We start from the raw sequence: 17788 nt of genomic DNA on the forward strand, positions 1-17788 counted from the left end.
AGACTGGCACTGTAAAGTTTTAATTTTCCCACTGTTCAAATGGATTTTGTTAGCCAGTGAGGGAAATGACCTTTTTTCTTAGTTATTTCCAAAATTTCTTTATTACTTTCTTGTCTTTTATCTTATGGGTGAACTTTACAACTAATTAGTCAAGGTCAAAAATCTTTTGTTATAATGTTAGAGTTGCATTAGATTTACAGGAAAAACCATGAATAAATTGTGTCCTTACGCTGGCTTCCATGTGGAATATAAAATGTCTACCAAGTGACAGTTTTCGGTCCAGCTGTGTAACTTCCCTGCTTTCTCTATAGATTAATTTTGACTCAAGTATCTCTGGGCATCTATTATAGAGGATTGCTTCCTTCTGTCCTCATTATATACCTTGCAGGTTACTTGTGCATTAATTTGCTTCTGATTTTTATAAACTGGCCTATTTTGTTGTTTTAATTTTTATTAAAGGATATTCCAAAACGCGTGCACACATCCACCACAATGCACAATGCATTCCCAAGCTTTTGCCCAGCCAAATAACCATCACTCCGCAACCAATTCTTTGCTGTTCCCCATCAAATCTAGGCATTCCATTTCAGTATGCATTTCTGAAAGGTATAGACTGCCTCTTAAAAGTATAAATATAATGAATTATTGTAGTTGAATAATGGTGGCAACAATCCCTTAATATCATCAAATATCTTCATAACAGACATTTCCTCTGTTGTCTACAAGTTAAAATATTCTTTTTGTTGATTGGGAGGTTGTGGTATATGCCTTTAATCCTAGTATTCAGGAGGCTGAGGCAGGAGGATCTCTGAGTTCAAGGCCAGTCTGGTGTACAGTACTGCCTCTATGTTCCACAGGGTGGAACAAGGGTAGCCTCTCAAGGCCTAGATCCATGAAGGAAACTGACCCTCTCACAGTAGCTGTCACAGTGGCTTCTCAGATGGGGCAGGGCTTCATGAGCTTCAGTGGGAAAAGTTTCACTACTGTTCCAGTGTCATTGTTTATTATGAATCTACTTAAATTCATTGCAAATTATGACTTTAATTTTGGTAGGTGATGAATTTTGTTTTCCTAGATTTGTATATTTCTTGTAAATGTTCTGTCTTTTTGGAATATATATTTTCAATCTTCTTGTTATGACTTTTTTCTCGGGATAGGGTCTCTCTGTGTAGTCGTGGCTATCCTGAAACTTGCTCTGTGGATCAGGCTGGCCTTGAACTCTGCCTGCATGAGTGCTGGAATTAAAGGCGCGTGTTACCGCCTGGTCGGCCAAGCAATGATCTGGGCCTCACTGGGCTCTGTAATAGAATCTCCATCCTCAGCACTAATTCCACTGATTTGCATTCTTTTTTTTGTTTTTATTACTTAGACTAAGGGTCTGTCAAGCTCGTTGATCTTTTCAAAGAATTAATTCTTTGTTTAATTCTATTTTTTAGCTCTTGATTTTAGTTTTACCTTAATCTTTGTTGGTCCTTGTCTACTGAATTTGAGTTAGGATTCTTCTTCTTCCTCTTCCTCTTCCTCTTCCTCTTCCTCTTCCTCTCCTTCTCCTCCTCCTCCTCCTCCTTCTCCTCCTCCTCCTTCTCCTCCTCCTCCTCCTCTCCTCCTCCTCCTCTCCTCCTCCTCCTCCTCCACCTTCTTTTCTGGAAACTTGAGAAGCATCATTCAATCTTTTGGGATCTCCTTGATGCTTTTTAATGTGAGCATTTACAGCTCTCAATATTCCTCTCAGAACTTTGTTGTTCTGCAGAGGTTCTGGCAGGTCCTTATTTCACATTCATTTAAATAAAATACTCTTACTTTTCTCTCTGACTTCCTTCAGGGCCTACTTTTTTTATTTTTTTTCATCCTCTTTGAGTGTTCATGTAGCTTTTAAGGCTGTTCTCACTGTTGGGTTCTAGTTTCATTCACTGTAGTCTGAAATACTTGGCCTTCTTAAACTTTTTGGTATTTGTTAAGGCTTATTTCGTGGCCTATACTGCTTTCAAGATTAATTTCTCTTGCCGTTAGATGAGGATATATACTCAATATCTGTTGGATGAAACTATTCTGTTGCATTTGTTAAATTCAGTTGTCTAGGTAAAAGTTTAATTTTCAAGTTCCTTTGGTGACTTTTACTTTGAAAAGCTTATCTGGATATAGGGTGGATATTATCTACACTGTTAGTTTTTCAGTACCCGTTTTGCCTTTTATGCTTTTCAGTGTTTATTTCATAAAGTCGGGAGCCCAAGGCTTGATGCATAAATATTTATAATTCCTACATGGTTTCTGAGGAGGGATGAAGGATTTATTTGGCTTAAACGTCCACATTACTATTCACCGTCAGAGGAAGTTAGGACAGAAACTCAAGCAGGGCAGAAACCTGGAGACTGGAGCTGATGGAAAGGTTATGGAGGGATACTGCTTACTGACTTGCTCCTCATGGCTTGCTCAGCTTTCCTTTATTCTTCCTCCCTCCCTCCTCCCTCCCTCCTCCCCCTCCATCCCTCCTTCCCTCCCTCCTTCCTTCCTTCTTTCCTTTTTTTTTCTCTCATTCTTTTTTTCATTCTTTCTTCCTTTTCTTCATTATTTTTTTGAATTTTTACTTTTTTTTTTTTGTTTTCAATACATCCCTCAGTTTCACTTCCCTCCACTTTTCCCAGTCCCCCATCCCCTCCCCAAGACCCATTCCTTCTCCATTTCCCTTCAGAAAAGAGCAGTCCTCCCAGGGATATCAGCCAAACAAGGCATAACAAGATATAATAAGACTAGGCACAAACCCTCACATCAGGGCTGGATGAGCCAACCCAGTAAGAGGAAAAGGGGCCCAAGAACAAGTGCAAGAGTCAGAGCATACATGCTTTCCACATTCTTGATGAACTGTTCCCTTTATAGGAGGGAGTGACAACATTTATCTCTTATGACTAGCTTTGGTGTGAAGTCTGTTATCAGATACAAGATTACATTAGTTTGTTTGAGGCTTCCATTTGCACTGTAGGTTGATTTTCAACTTTTGATTCTCCGTTTATGTATATACTTGCTACTTATTTGAGTTTTTGAAGATAGCTGATAGTTGAAGCTTGTGTCTGAACCCTTTTGTCTGCATCTTTCAGTTGGCTAGGTAAGGCATTCATTTTCAAGGCTACCATTGAAAACATTTTGCTATTACCAATGATTCTGTTGGATGTCATTCTGGTTGTTTGGTTTATTGATAGTTCTTTCTAACTCTTTGGATGGTATTTGCTGTTTTGCTGTGTTAGACATTACTCTGTTTGCATTCCTCTCATATAATAGAGTTTTCCCTGTATTCTCATGGATGAAATGTTCTTTTGTGTATGGTATTATCTGAGTTTTCTGCAATGCTGGATCAGCTGTCTTTAACTTTTGCTTGTCTTGAAATATATTTTGTCCATCTTTTAAAAATAACTTTGTTGGCTATAGCAATCTTGTTTGATAATTATATACGTTCATGGCTTGAAACATATTATTCCCCTCTTTTCTTGCTTTGAGGGCTGCTGACAAAGCTTATGGTATTATTCTGATGTTTCTACCTCTGCCTGTGAGTTGATATTTTCCATTACAACTTATTCTCTCCTCTCTCTCTCTCTCTCTCTCTCTCTCTCTCTCTCTCTCTCTCTCTCTGTGTGTGTGTGTGTATGTATGTGTGTGTATTTGCTTCGTATTTTGACATTTGACTCTGCTGCTGTAAGGAGATTCTCAAGGTCATATCTACTTGGACATTTAAATGCTTCTTGTATTTTGATGTCTCTTTCTTTAGTTTTGTGAAATTCTCAGCTATAATTTAACTGAATAGATTGTGTAAGCCAATAGACTTCATCTCAGCTCCTTCTTGAACTTCATTGACCTTTAGGTTTGGTCTTCGAAATGTCCATCTTAGAAGTTTCGGTTTTGCTCATTAATTTTTAAAATATATGTCTATATATTATCATCTCAACTTTGTCTCCCATTTTAATAATTTACTATTATAATAAGTTATTACTACATCCCGTCCCTGAAATTCATTCTTCTGCTTGACCTTTGTTTGTTGATGATGCTTTCTTTCCATTATCTTTTAAATTTGATTTATTTATATATTTCAGTTTGATTTTATTTTCAGTGTCTTGACGTTCCTGCTGATATTTTCTTCCATGTTTCAACATTTTTCCCAAATTTGATTTGTTTGATTTATTAATTATTTCATCCATGTTGGCAACTTTTTTGTCTCGGACCTGAATTGATTTCCTTATCCACGTATTCAAGTTCATTATGCGGTGTTGATCTTATTTTAGAAGCAGGGTTCTAAATATTTTCCTAGCATTTAACTTAGCTCATTATCTTTGCTTCTTTGCATCGAGAAGCTGTGAGCTCCTGTGGTGTGGTAGTGAGCACTGTGGGGAGTGTTTGTGTGTGTGTGTGTGTGTGTGTGTGTGTGTGTGTGTGTGCGCGCGTGCGCGCGTGCGTGCTTGTATGTGTTATGTTTTCTGTACTTGCTGGGATGAGTGTATCCCTTAGTTTTAGGCCTCCTCTTTCCCTGATGTTTTTGTTTATTGTATGTGTGTGTCTTCCTGTGGATTGTTTTTGCTTAGATTTATGTTCAGAAGGAACACTAACTTAGTAACAATTATGATGTATACACCTATACTTTTGTAACTTGTTTGTTTTTGATCCTATTTCTATATATCTGCAGGGATTCTAGAAGAACCATAGCTATTATTGTTTCTTAACTGAAATGTGTGGTTTAAAGAAGTTTTTCAGTTAAGACTTGTGGACTTCTTTGGCAATGGCAAGAACATACCATCTGTTTCTTTTCTTTCTTTCTTTTTTTTTATTCCTGAGCTCTGTTTCATTCTTATATTGTTTCATTGCTGATCTTGCCTTGGAGTCCCAAACTTCTCCAATTTCACTGAAGATTCCGGTAGTAATATGCAATAAGCTTTGCCCTTTTCAGTTCCGTTTTAATGCGCACCAACTGCTTAGATTGCTCACATACTTTATTTTGTGCTTGCATGCTTTAAATAAAAAAGGCTGATCAGCGTGAGAAGATGTCGTGGCTCCTGCCAATCATTTCGTGGATCAGTCTGGCCTCCTGGTGGTCCTCTTACCTGCTTGGCAGTGGCCAGTAGCTTCTGAGGGAAACCCAGATCAGGTTGGCTGTAAGAACAACTCTGCAGCTGCCTTCTTTGAGATGTTCCAGCTGGGAAGCCTGTGGGAGACACCTGGTAAGTGGACTGGGAGCTAACAGAGGCTCCATCAAACATGGCGGTGTGTTTTTGATTTCTCACTATTGCCTAGTCACAGTGTGGACTTCACAATTATGTCTCCATCATTCTTTCCCTCTGTCCTTCCTTCTCTTCTTTCTTTTTCCTCTTTCCTTTCCATTTGGCCCAAGGAAGCCAGTTTGAAGCAGACTTGCTGGTAATTGTAGCTACTCCTTGCATGGCTAAGGCAGAAGGATTGTGAGGTCAAGATCTGCCTGGGCTACAGAGAACAAGTCAAAGGCAGCTGGGGAAACTTTGGTCTCAAAGAAGCAAAACAAGGATTGAGAAAGAGCTCAGTGGTAGGATATTTATCCCAGGTTCAGACATCAGCATTGAAAAATGTCAAATAAAACAAAGCTCCAACAACTGCCCTCCCCCAAACTAATCAGAGTATAAGCAAAAATAAAGACATGTTAGGAATATAATGTTGAATTTTCTCTAGCATACATAAATACATACACATGTACACACTCAAATACTCATTCATACTCATAATACACACACATTCATACACACATGAATACATACATAATCACACATACACTTACACACACTCACGTACTCATACACTAATACATACAGACCACTCTCACACATATCTACTCACTCATATATATTCATACATGTACACACTCACATACATTCATACAAACACATATACACACAGAGAGACAGATAGACACACACATACACACACAGATTTATGTGGCCAATATAAAAGGCAATTATGTAGACATTCAAGTACATTAGTACTTTGATGTGACAGATTCGTTGTGACATACCTCAGAATTGATATCAACAGGCCAGTGTTTTAAACCCACACCTCCAGAGATGACACCCAATGATTTCGTATAACACAGTCTATTTTATCTTACACATTTTACCTTGTTCATCATCATGTTAGGAATGCTGCCAATTAAAGAACATCTGTCATTTTTCCTGATGAACTTGGGCACAGTAACCCTTAAGCAAAACTTCCAAGCTGTGGCCCTTTTGTTGACTGAATTAATAAGATTGGCAGAATTGCTCTGGATCTGACCAAATGTGATAATCCTCGCAGTCTCCTCCACGGCATTGCAAAACTGAACCACGAGAAAAATGTGTAGCTCATGTAGCTCATTTAGTGACTTGTGGTGAGGACCCTTTGGGCTGAAGTTCATTTAAGTGTGTTACAAGGTAATATATAGCTATTTACTCTGGATATGGAAATGGTAGGCAGGGGTATTAGTATAAACATTACCTCAGTTATGACCTTGTGTTCTATCTTTAGATTATGATCCAGATTCCTTTACATATTTAGATACCATGATGGCAAACAGAGATCTAAGGATGTCATAGTGGATGTTCTCAAGGCAAACTGGGGAATTATTTCACAGGTAGAGATAAAGTGGACCCTCTTCTTTCCTAGGTCTCAACCTGGTACACAAGAAGGGTACACTTTTATCATCATCCTTCCTCTTCGGGTTTTTGAGTTCTCCTTCTCTGGAACGGCTGATGAGATGAGGGCATTTTATTTGCCTTTAAACCAGACAGTTTGCCAAGTGTCCTTAAAGATGGCTGTGCTCCTGAATCATTAAAGGCCGGTGGAGAGGCTGCAATGATATATGCTGGTTTTTGACATTCCATAACATTGCCCTTCACTGCAGCTGCCAAAAGTGAACAGCTGCTTCCTGCATTCCCCTGCCATTTCTCAGCTTCGCTGAAAGAGGTCAGCTTTGTTTTCTCATTACGGATCTTTCCACCGGCTGGGCATCTGGATTCATCATCTTCCTGTATCCTAACTCGACATTTTCTTTACTTCCTAAATGACATGATAGACAGCTGGGACTACCAATGGCAAATAGTGTTCCCAAGAGTGACCCCTGGGACTAAGCCCAAGACGTTTAACCCCCAGACACCCAGCCCCGTGATGTATGGATCGTGGTATTTTTCCATGGAGCCAGAATTTAGCCTAACTTTTGAGGACACCGATCAGAAAAAGAGTTGAGGAGCTAGAGGTCTACCATTTGTTTCTCCTTCACCCAGTTTCTGACAGTTGACAGAAGTCATGGACCTTACGATGAGGAATAAATATGGACTCCTCTGCTTTTGGTTATAGCAAAATCCACACCGTAGAGTGGCGGGATGGTGTCACCAGTGTCACAGAGGGATGATTTAAAACCATCCATTGTTTCTTTGAACACATGTGAATAAATTTGAAGTGAAACATTCCCCTTTAAATACCTTGGGTTCCAGATCAGGAATGTAATTCACCTTCATAGAACCAAGCTGAGGACCTGCTTCCCTTAGTAAGGCTCTAGAGTCATTCTGGAGATGGGCACTTCAGGGTTGAATCTGAGAGATCCAAGGCCATGGAGAGCAGACCCATATTGGGGCCTTCCTGGACTGCTTCGGAAAAGGCTTTTGAGCTTTCAAATATTTTCTTGTGTCTTGATGGTGTTTTGAATTCTATTACTAAATAACCACCATTCTAACTGTTGCTGGTACCACATTGAGCTGTCCCTAACTACCTCAAGTGGGTGACAGATCAAGCTTTCCTCCTGTTTCTATGAGTAAGAGACTGAGAACCAGAACTGAAAGCACTGAGTAGAGGGGGCAGTGAATGAAGATGGTGAATGGCTAGTATGAGATGGGACACACATAGGATATGAACAAGCACGCCACTAACAATAAGCCCAATGTTACCAGCTCGCCTATAAGAGACCCTGTTTAGGATTCAGAATCAGGTTCATCTGAACTACTGGAGAAAAATGTAATATTTTGTTATCCACACGCGATTCTAAGGCTCAAAGGGTCTCTGAATACAAAGAGAACCATGTGTCTAAGATATTCAGGATTGATTCAACAACTCGATTTCTGCATTTTGATGTCTATGTTTGCAATATCTCAAAACATATCTTAGTTTTTGAACATGGTCCTGACCCTCAGGTTGTAGTTCAGACCTGCAGCATCTGCATCACGTGAAATGTATTAGAAATGCAGAATCTTGGGTCCCTCTGTGGACCAATCAACAAGAACTCCAGTTTACAAATCACAGTTCTAGACCACCTCTTGTAATTATTTGTCAGGGCAGGACAAAGTGACCTTTGTAGTGAGATCCAGATGAGGTTGCATTTACTCATTAGTGGAGCCAAACTGCTTCACGTGGCCCTGAGTGGGATGGGGTTAATGTTCATTTAGTGTACATCTGGCCTCCCTAGTAGAAAGGATTAAGAGCTCTGAGAGAGAAACAACATTATAATATTTCTGCAACTGAAACTGTTTAGTCCTTGGATAAAGATATTTCATATGAAACCCTGGAGCAATACCAAACACTTATTTAATGTGTGATTTTTTTTTTTGGAGCAGAAAAATATCTTAGCCCATGTGACCTCTATAGCCCATGTGGCATCGAGAAGGTCATGCGTTCTCTTCCAACCCCAGAGCTGCTCAGCCCCTTAGTCTCACGACTGGGGAAACATGTCCGGGCACCGATCTGTCCCTGCTGGCTCTCTAAATGGTCTCAGATGATGATACTATTGGCTGAGAACTCTTAACACCCCTAGATAAAGACATGGAGGAAGTTTGATTTTAAAAAATGTGAATGCTCATTTTAAAAAAAGCATTAAATACATTGTTGGTATTTAAGAAATGACATGTTTTGTGTCTGTTTGATCATAAGGAAGGGAGTCCTTCCTATTGTTAGTTTTTCTTCAGAACTATCTAGTATTTATTTATTTATTTATTTATTTATTTATTTATTTTAGTGTATGCTAATTTTTATTGTTTGAGGATTTTACACACATAAAGACTATGTTGCCTTACGGGTTTTCTAAGGATTTTAGGGTTAGTTATACCTTTTTATATTCCTTCCTCTGTTTCCTCTTCTTGCCTACCCCACTGAGCCCTTCTGATCCTAACATCACACCACAAATGTGCATGGGTGTAGCATAACCCCTGGAACATGAGTAGTCTCTCAGAGGCAGCATCCATGAAGCAACCTGTCTCTCTCTCCTTCAGCAGCCTTCCCTGCTCAGGGCGAGACTTCTTGAGCTCCTCCTCCCTTCGTAATGGTATTCTGACTGGCTTGATATTCCACAGGTCTTGTGCATTATAGGTACAAACACTGAGCACATGTGTACAACTGGGCTGTCACATCTGGAAAACCCTGTTTCAGTGCAGCTGTCTACTACCTCTGCATCTTTCTGTCTCTTCTCCCTAGTGATCCTGGGCCTTGGGGGAAGGGGTTGTGATATAGGACCAAGAAGGGTGAAATGGTGTTGGGAGAGTGAAGGTAAAGGAAGGGATATGGGGATGAGTAACTAATACTAAAGACATATGGGAAAACCTATATGGAAACCAACTACTGTAAAATTTTCTTAAAATGTCAACATATCTGAGTTTAAATGAAGCTGCCTTACAGTAGGATGAACAGTGCTCTTACTATACACCACAGGCTAGCAAATAAAACAAACAAATAAAACAAATAAAAAGCTCTTGCCAGGTATAGGTTACCTCTTATTAAGCTATCATTTAATGGGGTCTCAAATACCCCCAAACATTGCAGGTTATGCCATTGCACTTGGGTATCCTCCAGAATTTGATGGTGAGACCCTATTGCTGAAGGGGCCGTGTGGTTGAGTCATAGAGGATGGAGAAATCAAGGTGGTCCTGACAAGGTGGTCCAGATGAGGTCCTACCTCACCTTTCATGGGTAACTTTTGAAGTGTTTGGGTTCTATGAATGATATTGGGACAAAACAGTCTTCCATAGCTGTGAGCTCTGGGACAGTGCTCACACCTTTCTAGTGCTGTGAACATTTAATATAGTTCCTAATGCTGTGGTGACCCCAACCATAAAACTATTTTGTTGCTATCTCATAACTGCAATTTTGCTGCTGTTATGATCTGTAATGCAAGTATTTGATATGCAGGATATATGGTTTGCAACTCCCAGAGGGGTTGCGGCTCACAGGTTGAGAGCCATTGCTCTAGGAGTTACTGGCCCTGCAAGAACTTTACACTCTTTATATTTGCTTCCTTTATACCTATAGAGAGAGGCACTTTGTTTTGTAGCTGGATATAAATATACAGCCCTCCACTTGGTGCAAAGAATACAAGGTTGTGAAGTGCTCAGCTCTGGATGGGACCGCTATTGTTTATTTTAGATGAGGTAAGACCATGAACGGGTTAAATTGTGGTCAGTATCATTACTATTCATTGAACCATGCTAGGCTTGCTTTCCAGAAGATACTGTTTTTATTTTGTTTTGCGGAAAGGTCTCACTAGATATGCTTAGTTGACCTTGAATTCATAGTCCCCCTGCCTCAGCTTCCAGAGTGCTGGAGTTACAGGCATGCATCACACACTTGCTGAAGATATTGTTTTAATTTACAAATTAATTAATTAATTAATTAATTAATTAATTAATTGTGTGTAGTCGTATGTGTGTATACATGTGTTATAGCACACGTGTAGTAGTCACAGTGTGTGGCAATTAGTCCTGCTTCTACCATTTGGGTCCTGGGATTGAGCTCATGTTATCAGGCTTGGCTGTAAGTACCAATATTTGATGATCCATCTCCTGGCTCTGGGATACATTTCTTTCTGCCCAATCAAAGAGAAGATCTTTAAGGTAGGGGCGTAGCTCCATAACAAAGTACTTGGCTGACACGTGTAAGACATGGTGCTTAAATTTTACGTCATCACCTCTAAATAGCAGCCTAGGATACTTGGAACTGGGCTGTGAAATGGTAACTGCCCTGTTCTGTAAACTGTTTTCATGAACCCAGAACTGTAAGACATGGCTTTAAAATGACCTTAAGAGCTAGGCAGAACCATATGTCCCTGAACAATGAGAATACGGCCTCTCTGACTTATATTGGAAGTAAGGGGTGCTACTGCGAGTTGCAAGATAGATCATCACAACTCAGAGACTAAAGATCCCCCAATTACAAAGTATCCACAAGTTGCACCTAAAACTCTAGCCCTACCCCATACAGATGTGACTGCTCCTAGAGCCTTGGTGAGCAGCCTAAGTCCTTCCTGACAAGTTTTTAGAGTAGTAGATTAGAACGTATTTCAAATATTCTGTTGACATTAACTCATAATAGCATTTTTGTTTTGTAAAAACCAGTGCACAGCATAGCTTCTGGTCAAGGAACTTTTGACTGGTGTTATGACTTCTCCTAAGAAAAGAAAAGGCACCAAAGAACCACAGTTGTCCCAGAACATGTCTACCCATGGTATTTAGCCAGTAAGAATGTAAAACACATGATGAAGTCTCTTTTTCACTAAGAGGAAGAATTCAAGAATCAAGGCCCTGTATCATTTTAGCCTGGCCCCATAGTGGCTACAGTGGTCATCTAGTTGCCCAAGTCATTGGATCCCATCAGCTACAGGTATTGTTACCTTTATCTGCTTTCTTCTTTTTTCCTTCTTGACTTGGTTTAGACTTTAAGTTATTATTAATGGTCAACTCTGTTATAAAAAGTCATCAAATAGGAAATAAAACAATCATCAAATAGGATTCCTCCTGTAGACTGTGAGGCCCCTTAGGTCAGCCTCAGCTGACCATTTCAGTCCCAACATCTGCCAATGTAGATCCAAATCCATTGAATTACTGGAGACCCAGGAATATGGCATCCTTTCTGATTTCTCTGTGGTTTTTCAATTAGGTTCTGCTTTTGGGAAGGATTGGTCTATCTATCTATCTATCTATCTATCTATCTATCTATCTATCTATCCATCCATCCATCCATCCATCCATCCATCCATCCATCCATCCATCTATCTATCTATCTATCTATCTATCTATCTATCTATCTATCTATCTATCTATCTATCTTTGAGGCTAGTCTCTCACTCCTGAGTTCACGTGACCCTTTCTCTTCCTGTCTCTGAAATAACAGAGACTAGAGGCCCAGCATATTGAAGTCAAGTTATCCCTTCCATAACCTCCCCAGTCAACTCTTCTTTCATCTGGACTCGGCACACCAGCCACTTGGGAGAAAGCTCCCTTCTTAGTGTCTCCTAATCTTTTGAGACATTATTGAATGAAAATGGTCTCTACCACTGAACCCAGATGGTGCAACTACGGCAGACACCCAAAACAAATTAGTGCAAAGGAGAGAGGGGGGAAGGAAAGAAAGAAGGAAGGGGGACTAACAGAGGTATGGCTGCAGGGTCAGTTGCTGCTGAAGGGAAAATTGGAAAGTGATTTTTGTACCGGAATGTGAGATTTTTCTTCAGATTCATGTCCATATTTATTTCCCTCTTGTCTTTCTTCATCACTTGTAATAAAGCCTCAAGGAATGCCTAAAATGTCTCCTGCACTTTTGGAGACAGGAGCAATGAGACTGTTTATTCTGTAGTGCCTTGGGGAGGAGCTTTGGTTAGAAAGGAAGGGAAACAATTTAAAGAAAAAGAAAGAAAAGAACAGAGAATTTGTTTCCTGGAACTGATGGGTAAAATAAAAACAAATATGGTAAGGGGACTGCCTGCGATAGCAAAATGTCCCAGAAGTGTCTGCACATGTAGAGTCCTGAATGACATCATGCAGTTGAATTTCAAAGTCACAGTTACATTTATTTTAATACTGTTTACTCGAGGACAGGAATCAGCACGAAGGAGATTTTATTCCATGAGGATCTCATTAAAAGATGGATGCACGTATAAAGAAGGCTTTAAGGTATCAGTGCGTTGGGCTGGACACACTTCTTTACAGGCAGTGTCTAAGGAGCGTATGCATCTGAGTCACCTGTTTTATTCTCATTATTCAAATGCAGATTCTAGGGTTTTTTTTCCCCCAGACTTACTGAACTGTGGATTTTACACATATTCTCTGCCATGTGATAACCCCCAGTGACATGTTTCCTGCTCTTGGCTTCACTACCTTCTACCTTGCACAAGAAGGGCTCTGTAGGAACACTGCTTTCATAGGACAGATGCATCGTGGACCCCAGAGCTATGCCTTGCCTCCCGCCATGTTTCTTCAGTCAGGCAAGAGCTGTGAGGTTTCATCTTGCTGATGGGGATAGCTGAGACACTCTAGAAAGTTCTTTTCCAGTTTATCTATGAAGTAGAGGGTGGGATGGGATTTCAGTTGGTCTACATCCTTTTGAATTTCCAGAAGCCAGGAGACAGACATCTGCTTTCAGACTAGCTGTTTGGGGCTGTGCTGTATAGAAGTCCCAAACAGGACTTCTATAACAAGCCCTGTTCAGTCTTAGAGAATCCGGAGAAGGTTAATTTAGTGGGTTTTGCATTTAGTGGCCGGCAGAGGAAATGCAGGTCATGACCAAAGGGAAGATACAGTCTCCCAGGGAACAGAAAATGCTGACATTCTTGGGCCTTAAAGCAGAGGAGACTTTTACCAGGCAATGCCAGCCTCAATCTTCTCTGGATCTCTGGTACCTAAGTATTATATTTCAAAAATTTCAAGAAAATCGACAGAAGAGCTTCTATTACTAGCAAATGCGTGCTTCTGTAGAGCCTTTACTATTTAGGTTGGTGATTTCCACACTGATAAATCAGCTTTGTCATGTTGGCTCTAGACAAGTGTTTCTCAGTTTGCATAAACTCCTGAAGTGTCTTTTTGGATGAGGATACTGCCTGGTTTTAAAAATTACATCTGATTTGTTCAAATCATATACAATAAGGGAGGTTTGCCTTCCGTTTGGGAATTGCAAAGTCTGGCTCTTTGCTTAGATGGCTCAGATCAATCAGTCAGTCAAATTTCCCTTTAATTTGTGCTGTGTGTGGTCTTGTAGCTACTGTGGAAAGTAGCAGACGGCTGTAGATTGAGTTTGAACATGAATGACAAGAAGCCGAGCAGAGTGAGCAAAGCATCATGAAGACAATGCTGTGCAGAGAGGTTTTGCTGACTGGCATAAGCTTGTGGGGTGTCGCTTATCTGGAAGCAGAGCCACATGGCAGGGTGTGCTCTGGCTTCCACAGCCCCTTGAAGGAAAGCTAAGCTACCCATTTCCAGAAAGAGGTTAAAGCACATCCAGTCTGACCAGTAGAGGGCACTGCATCTCTGTACTTGCCTATGTATTTATCTGTATGTTATATACGATTACATATGTACTACAACAACATATATTATAACGGAGCACAGGACATTTATATATTTAACATTCCCTTGAAATTTCCTTTCTCGCCTTTTCACAAGAAGGGGGCTTGCTTATGAGTGAAAACATGGTTTGCCGAGGAGATATTTGTGATGGTATTTTTGTACGTGAACTAGACAAAAATATTTACCCCTCTTTATCAACAAACATGGGGAATGTGAAAAATAGAGAATTATTTTAAAAAGCAACATTCTTAATTCAGATTCCAGATTTTAAGGGTAGAGGTTACTGAACTGCTAGGAGAGAAACTTCTGGAAACTACTCTCATAGCTCAAATATCAGGATATGAACCTTGCTTTTAGATTCCTTTCTGTGGTGTTTGTCCCCAGAGCCTGGATCTGGAGATGCCTGGAAGGAAGAACCTATAGATCAAGGCTGAGTTCCTGGCCCTATGAAGGGGCTCTGGCCTCCCCAGGTAAACAAAATGACCATAGGATGGCACAGAGAGAGGAAGGACAGAAGCCTCGGCCCTTGTGCCTGCTCTTTGCTCAGCGGGGGATGCCCAGCGCTTTTCATATCCAATCGCTCATCAAGTGGTCTGAGCGAGGAGGAGTTAAACACCGCACGACAGATCTTTAAAGTTGAGAGAGTTGACTCTTAAGTTCAACGGAGACCTCAGACCCATGGGGCTTTCCAAGGCAGGGGCAACTTAGCTGCAGTGACTCTCTCCTCTTGAACATCAGGCTTCTGCGGGTTGAAAAGCAAGCCCAGAAACCCTCCAAAGCCCAGCTGAGCTGGGAAGAAATGTCAGGGACTCTCTTGGTCTTTACTAAAGGGCAGGGGGCTTGTTTTGTAATTTTTTTGCAAGAGCTGATGAACTCTGCTGCTATGGCACCCTTGAAGTGTATGGAGAGCGAATCTCTGTATAGTCCTAGACTCTCAGCGATCAGACTGCAGTAGAGAAAACCAGAGGAAAGGAAGATATGGGCTGACATGTATGAGAGCGAAGGTTCAGGAAGACTGTAACACCTGAAAGAGAACGTTCACACCTCTGAAACTGTTGCTTACCCATCCCTCCTCTCTCTTATTTTCTTCCTCAAATGAGAAGGCTCACTTCACCAGTTATACATTATGCATTAGCTGTTACAGCTGTATGCCTGTAACTTCTAATGTATATAATTAACAATCATTTAAATATAGAGACGGGGGAAAGAGAGAAGGCTTAGGATATAAGAGCATTGGCTGCTCTTGCAGAGGACCCAGGTTTGGTTCTCAGCACCCATATGGGGCCTGACAACCTTTTGTAACCCCAGTTCCAGGGATTCCAATGTACTCTTCTGGCCTCCTTGCTTTTGGTATATAGACATACTTGCCAGAGAGAGAGAGAGAGAGAGAGAGAGAGAGAGAGAGAGAGAGAGAGAGAGAGAGAGAGAGAGAGAGAGAGAGAGAAGAGAACTAGGCACACGAATAGTTACTAATGAACAAATTCTGGTCACCAAGAACTTAAAAAGTCCTGTGACTCTGCTTTGTTAAGTTGTCCTTGTTGCCTTGGCCATCCTTCCCCCTATGCTAAGCCAAGGCAAGTTCTCCACATTTCACATGTGAAAAATTAAATGCAAACACCCTGGCTGCTCAGCGGAACTCACCACCTATAATACCAGAACTTAGGAAGCTGGGGCAGGAGGAGCCTGGCTGGTTGGAGCCTAGTCTGGGCTGCGTAGTGAGTTCTAGGCCAACCTGGGATACAGTGCAAGACCTCGTTTCAAAAAACAAACAAACAAACAAAGCAAATGAAAGTAAAAGCAACAGCAACAGCAACAGCAACAGCAACAAAAGACAGCTCTTGTGGTAAAAGAACATCCTGCCTTACTGGATGAAGCATTCCTGGTTTGGCTTTTCTGTGGCTCAGGAATTACTCTTCAACACTTTTCTCCTAATAAGAAAGTGAATGAAGACATGGATTCCACTCTCCTATTGGAAAGCTGTTTCGGCAGTGGGTCTTGGCTAGGGTGGATGCCAAGCAGAAAATGAATGGAACTTACCTTGTACAGCAAGCCCTGTCCTGTCCCCTGTTATGTCTGATAAAACATAAGCAAGATGCTTGCTGGAGTATCAGTTGTTTTACCACCCTAGAGGTAGAGGGTCCTGGGAGAACGGAGCTGATAAATGAGGCAGAGGAAAGTCTCATGTCATAGCCAGCTTTACTCAGAGCATCAGACAATTTATACTCTGAGCATTAAGAATGGTTACATTAGAAAGTGTTCAATCACAATGACAGGCCTCACATGGCGGACAAGCTGCATAGAACAAAACAACAACCAAAGTCTTTCCATAAAGGCATATAAACAAGTAATGGTAGCCAGTTATAATGAGTACTCTGAAGCAAGCTCACTCTTATTCACTACACTTTGGCGGTGGTGGTCGTGGTGGCGGTGGCGACGGTGTTGGGTGTTGGTGTTGGTGGTACAAAAGCACAATCCAAGAACAATTCCACGTTCCAAAGAAACTGAGGTCTTGAGACTCTTATCTTGGTTTCTTGGAGTTTTCTCTCAAGAATTCAGAAATCTGCTCACATTCATGCATCACATTCCAACAGTCGGTGAGCGTGGAATTGAGAAAAACTATGAAGAATTTTAAACATTTCTTCTTTTGAGAACTCTCTTAGCCCCACGTTTTAATTGGTTGCCTTTTTTAAAAGTTTATTGTATACTCTAGACAGCAATCTTTTGTCAGATGAATAGCTGATAAAGATTTTCTCCCACGCTGTTGGCCACCTCTCTACTCGTTTCACAGTTTCCTTTGCTGCAAGGAAGCTTTTTAATTTTATGAGATCACATTTTTTTTGATTATTCGCCATACTTTCTGGGCTTCTGGAGTCTCATTCAGAAAGTCTTTACCTGTGCTTATAAGTTGAAACCCTTACCTTACACCCTACTATTTTTTTTTCCTAGCAGTTTCAGGGCATCTGGTCTTATGTTGAGATCTTTGATCTTTTTTGGAGCCAAGTTTCATACAAAATGAGACATAAGGGGGTTGGGGATTTAGCTGAGTGGTAGAGCGCTTGCTAGAGGCCTGGGTTCGTCCCCAGCTCCAAAAAAAAAAAAAAAAAAAAAAAGAGACATAAGGATCTATTTCATTGGTCTGTATGTTGAAACCAAGTTTTTCCAGCACCCTTTTCAGAAGATGCTGCATTTCCCCCAGTGTTGAATTTTGGTATCTCAAAGTACATGACATCCTTAGCTGTCAGAGAAATGGAAATTAAGACTACTTTTAGATCCCGGCTTTACCTCAGTCACAATGGCCATCTTCAGGAACACAAAAAAACAACAAATGCTGTTGTAGATGTGGGGGAAGAGAAATTCTTAGATAGTACTGGTGGGTGTGTAAAGTCAGGCAGTGGTTTGGCAATCAGTCTGGAGGTTCCTCCAAAACCTAGAAGTGCCAAGTGGCTCAGATACAGTACTCCAGGCATGTGCTCGAAGGACTGTTTATACTAATA

The sequence above is a fragment of the Rattus rattus genome, chromosome 14, assembly GCF_011064425.1.
Source record: "Rattus rattus isolate New Zealand chromosome 14, Rrattus_CSIRO_v1, whole genome shotgun sequence".
Lineage (NCBI taxonomy): Eukaryota > Metazoa > Chordata > Mammalia > Rodentia > Muridae > Rattus > Rattus rattus.